Below are 5,778 nucleotides of genomic sequence, written 5' to 3'. Positions count from 1 at the left end.
CTCAGCAATAGTGTTCTGTTGGTTATCGGGACTCCTTCAAGGGGCAGGATAACAGGAAAGAGCCTCATGCACTCGTCTTGGTTAAAGGTGAAACTGCTGCTAAAGTTAAAATATAGGACAGTTCCTCCGATTCTTCCTCTTACAGAAACCCTGAGCCTGCTTCAGCTGTGAAGCCACCTGGTCTGCCATTGTTCTCTGATACGCCTCAACTCAATGAAGATTTACCCTCTATTGGAGTCACATAAATCTTAAAAAAAAATAATGTGGTGCCATTGCTTGGGGAGAGGGTAGAAAAATTTCCAACACTGCCTGATGGGGTCAAAAACAGAACCGATCAAAGAACCCTAATTTTCTTTGGTGTGGAGGTAAGTCCTCCTCCTGTTCTCATTTTGTTTTTGTTTGTTTGTTTATTTGTTTTTTCATAGTTTGGAGTTGCAGGGCTGTGGATCTCTTGAAGGTCAAACTTTTGTCAGACTGAGGTCAGTATTCTTCTTTTGCTTTCTGGAGATCTTTGGACGAGCAGAAACTTAGGCATTTTTCCTGAGGTAGGTCATGTCCCTCTTTCTACCTCAGACTTCTTTTACCTGGGAAAACTCCTATTTTACCCAAACTGCTGGTCAGATTTGCTCTAGAAATATGGTCTGCCAGAAAGACCTTTACTCTGTCAATTTCTTCTCAAAGTAGCATGTGTTCATTGAGTACCATCTCAAATTTAGTGGCCCTATAGTTTCTTGGGTGTGTCAGACTTGTGAGTGTGGCACCTTAGAAGAAAGGGCATTAGAATAGCCATCGCACCATGGGCAGCCTACCTCAGTTGGTACAAAGAAGACAAGAAAGGAAATACATTAAACAGATTCCAATATTTTGAGGCCTCTTTAAACGTCAACCTTCTTCTCCTCTCAAAGCCTTTGACCTTCTCTCTACCTCTGTTTATGTCTCTCATAACCCCACTCCTTCCTAACATCGTTACTAGCCTGATCTCTCCTTTCTTTTAAGCTCCCTTGCTTTTCTGCCCTTGTTGGATTGGGAGTAATCCAACCATGTTAACTAGGCTATACTTAATCTATCTCACAGGTCTGGCACCAGTTAGAAACTGCTTTTTAGGAATATTCATCTTAGGCCTTAACATGAGATAGCCACCTTTCCAAAAAGTGTGGCCTAAACCTGAAACATCAAATGTTATTTAGAAGTACAAAATGGACTGACAGACCACATGCATCCTCACAGTGCCCAATTCTGAGGACTTCCAAGCAAAAGATGCTGGAAGCATTGCTGTTGCCCTTGTTTACACTGCACATTTGGTATCCATGATTTCCTTTTTCCTACAAGTGCCCCTCAGATATCCTATAACTTTAAGGGATCTATCAACAGTCAAAGATAATATTAATGACAAGTTGAAAAGGAGGGAGAGTTTCCATTACACCCAAAAGGAGGGGAGAAGTGGCTGTTTGATTACAGTGTCTATCTTCTGAACAAAAATATAGCACAGCTAAGATATCAACATGGACTAGGGACTCCAGACTTGAGGCAAACCCTCCCCAACCTGAAAAACTTCATGGAGCACGGACTAGTGGTCAGGTGCGACAGACATCACACCTCCAGTGCAACCCCTGTTCCAAAGATACAAAGCTCCATATTTGGGGGTGCAGATGTAGGCTTTTCTGGGGGATCCCTTCACCGGACAAAGGACACCGGAAACGGGCTAGCTCAGGGAATGAGAGAAGCGAGTACAAAACCCCTCCCCCCAGTTAGAACTCGGTATTTGCCCAGCCTGTGACCACCATCCCCTCCATGGGAGAATCTGAAAGACAATGTCTCTGTCTTCCTCCTTAGACATCTCCAAAGAAAACAAGAAAAAAGGGGTAGATCTGGGAGACAGATTACATGGAGGCCAAGTGAGTGTGAACACTAGCCAGGAACAGGGACAAGCCCTCTCGGGGTCTCCAGCCAGTCAGCGGCACCCTCCTGCCCAGCGAGCAGGCCGGCTCCTCCAGCACCCTGCTTCCGGAGACGGGGGTGGGAGGGGATTTCCACCCTGGGTCTGAAGCCGAGCTCTGCTGTGCCATGGAGCAAGGGGAAGAGTTCATCGGTATGAAAGCCACAGGCTTCACCTCAGGCAACCAGCTGAAAGCATTTAACTGCATCCCCGTGGACAGTGCCGGGGCAGTGGAGTGTGATGAACAAGTTCTGGGAGAATTTGAAGAGTTCTCCCCAAGGATCTATGCACTGAATGAAAACATATCCAGCTTCCACTGGCCATGCAGGAGTTCTGATAAGTGAAGCGAGAGGACAGACAGTAGGACCAGGGTAGAGTCACTGCTTGAAATGAGGATAAAGCTGCACTGGTCACCCTTTGTAATAATTATGACACAAAATGAATATTAATGAAGGGTATTCCTCAGAAAAATAGACTTTGTGAATCGAGGAGGAACTCAGGATCACTGTGTATCAGTGGGCCAAAGTTAGATTTTGCTTGCAAGATTTGCTCTTCAGGCCTGACAATTGTTTAAAGGCAAAAGTCACTCTCTAGCTCGAGTCACTTTATAGGCATTTGTCTGCTTTCATATTTACACTTCTATGTTATCCTCAGAGGGAAGATGATAATATATAAATAATATAGTGAACTCGCTTTTAGTTTCTCATGAGCATTTGCCCTCACCACAGTTTAGGAAACTTTGGGGAAATCAAATATTCAGTAAAGGTCTCCAGGATCTTTGGCCATCCATTAAGTTGATGAATAAGAAGAACAATGTTCTTCTTATACACAGGCCCACCTGCCCCCGCTCCTGCCCCCAGGCTCCACAGTCAACCTAGCTGTCGTCCCATCTGCACAGTAGATGCTTGTGCATCCTGAGCGACTGAGAACACCACATTCACTTGTTCTTTAATGCCCTCACCATGAACTTTCAGCTCTTCCAGTCAGCCATACCCTTGATGCAGCCCTCAGATTAGATGAAAAACCTCACCTCTGGTGGATCCCAGGGGACCCCCAAGGACCACAAGGTTACTATAGTCAGATGGCATCCAGTTCCACCTGGGAGTCAAAGTTTTATGTGTGCAGATGCTGTTGTCAAAAGCTGGGTGTGTTTTCTGGCAATGCACTCATCATATAGAAATCCCTATATGTAAATCCCATGTTAATTTATCACATTTCAGTTGGAAAGGAAGGCATTGTATATGATGAAATATATGTGGAGAGTCAGGCTGTCCAATGTGCAAACCGCAAGGCAGTTGGATTAAGAGACTAGATGAGGCATAGAATACTACTGGTATGTGTGCAATGGAAGAAATATTAAGTTATGTTTTTGAGGTCCATTTTCATTCCTGGAGCTCAGATTTCATTTGCTATTGCTATGTACTTTATATACCCAAGGACATTGCCTCAGGCTTCCAAGCTCTTTAAGGAAATTTTGTGCTTATATCCATGTATTGTATAGAAGAACACAAATTGAGTTTTCCTCAAAAAAAAAAAGCAGTCCAAGATTTTAGAGATAGCATAATAACCAAAGAGAAAATCACATACACTCAAATGTATGAGACTATAAATTTCATAGCTTGAGGGAAAAGAAAGTCCTTCACAAATACAAACAGATCCATAATGATACCAGCAGTTAATGGAAAAATGGAAGAGAGAAAAAAGGCTACAGGGACCACAGTTATCATGCTTTGGCAAATGGACTGCTCAATTCGAAACCAAAGTGCTCTACTTCTGGGAAGACACAGTTTAGTTTCAACAAGTCCCTTTGGATCAGCAAGAAATAACAGTGTTTGAGATTGGTTCAAGATGGTAGAGAAGGATGTGCACTCATTTCCTCTTGTGAGAGCAATGGAATCACAACTAACTGTTGAACGATCATCGACAGGAAGACACTGAAACTCACCAAAAAAGATACCCCACATCCAAAGACAAAGGAGAAGCCACAATGACACATTAGGAGGGGTGCAATCACAATAAAATCAAATCCCATAACTGCTGGATGGGTGACTCACAAACTGGAGAACACTTATACCACAGAAGTCCACCAACTGGAGTGAAGGTTCTGGGCCCCACGTTAGGCCACCCAACCTGGGGGTCCGGCAACGGGAGGAGGAATTCCTAGAGAATCAGACGTTGAAGGCTAGTGGGATTTGATAGCAGGACTTTGACAGGACTGGGGGAAACAGAGACTCCACTCGTGGAGGGCACACACAAAGTAGTGTGCACATCGGGACCCAGGGGAAGGAGCAGTGACCACATAGGAGACTGAACCAGACCTACCTGCTAGTGTTGGAGGGTCTCCTGCAGCGGTGTGTGGTGGCTGTGGCTCACTATGAGGACAAGGACACTGGCAGCAGAAGTTCTGGGAAGTACTCCTTGGCTTGAGCCCTACGAGAGTCCACCATTAGCCCCACCAAAGAGCCTGGTAGGCTCCAGTGTTGGGTCACCTCAAGCCAAACAACCAACAGGGAGGGAACCCAGCCCAATCCATCAGCAGACAAGCAGATTAAAGTTTTACTGAGCTCTGCCCACCAGAGCAACAGCCAGCTCTACCCACCACCCGTCCCTCCCATCAGGAAACCTACACAAGCCTCTTAGATAGCCTCATCCACCAGAGGGCAGAAGCAGAAGCAAGAACTAGAATCCTGCAGCCTGCAGAACAAAAACCACATTTCACAGAAAGATAGACAAGATGAAAAGGCACAGGGCTATGTATCAGATGAAGGAACAAGATAAAACCCTAGAAAAAGAACTAAATGAAGTGGAGATAGGCAAAATTCCAGAAAAAGAATTCAGAATAATGATAGTGAAGGTGAGCCAGGTTCTCGGAAAAAGAATGGAGATAAAGATCGAGAAGATGCAAAAAATGTTTAACAAAGACCTAGAAGAATTAAAGAACAAACAAACTGATGAACAATACAATAACTGAAATGAAAAATACACCAGAAGGAATCAATAGCAGAATAACTGAGGTAGAAGAACGGATAAGTGACCTGGAAGACAGAATGCTGGAATTCTCTGCTGTGGAATAGAATAAAGAAAAAAGAATGAAAAGAAATGAAGACAGCCTAAGAGACTTCTGGGACAACAGTAAACACAACAATGTTCGCATTATAGGGGTCCCAGAAGGAGAAGAGAGAGAGAAAGGACATGAGAAAATATTTGAAGAGATTATAGTGGAAAATTTCCCTAACATGGGAAAGGAAATAGCCACCCAAGTCCAGGAAGTGCAGAGTCCCAGGTAGGATAAACCCAAGGAGGAACACACTGAGACACATAGTAATCAAAGTGACAAAAATTAAAGACAAAGAAAAATTATTGAGAGCAACAAGGGAAAAAGGACAAATAACATACAAGGCAATTCCCATAAGGTTAACAGATGTTTTCTCAGCAGAAACTCTACAAGCCAGAAGGGAGTGGCATGACATATTTAAAGTGATGAAAGGGAAGAACCTACAACCAAGATTACTCTACCCCGCAAGGATCTCATTCAGATTTGATGGAGAAATCAAAAGCTTTACAGACAAGCAAAAGCTAAGAGAATTCAGCACCACCAAACCAGCTCTACAACAAATGCTAAAGGAACTTCTCTAAGTGGGAAACACAAGAGAAGAAAAGGACCTACAAAAACAAATGCATAACAATTAAGAAAATGGTAATAGAAACATACATATCGATAATCACCTTAAACATGAATAGATTAAATGCTCCAACCAAAAGACACAAGCCCACTGAATGGATACAAAAACAAGACCCATATATATATACGCTGTCAACAAGAGACCCACTTCACACCTAGG

General features: G+C 43.5%; 1 pseudogene; it reads left to right on the top strand.

Moving 5' to 3' along the window:
• The first annotated feature begins 1,143 nt into the window (after positions 1–1,143).
• On the top strand, positions 1,144–2,494 carry LOC137221743 (UV radiation resistance-associated gene protein pseudogene; annotated as a pseudogene).
• The last annotated feature ends 3,284 nt before the right edge of the window (positions 2,495–5,778 follow it).

Source organism: Pseudorca crassidens, chromosome 1 (assembly GCF_039906515.1).
Source record: "Pseudorca crassidens isolate mPseCra1 chromosome 1, mPseCra1.hap1, whole genome shotgun sequence".
Taxonomy (NCBI): domain Eukaryota; kingdom Metazoa; phylum Chordata; class Mammalia; order Artiodactyla; family Delphinidae; genus Pseudorca; species Pseudorca crassidens.
This window is presented reverse-complemented; position numbering and strand designations above follow the sequence as displayed.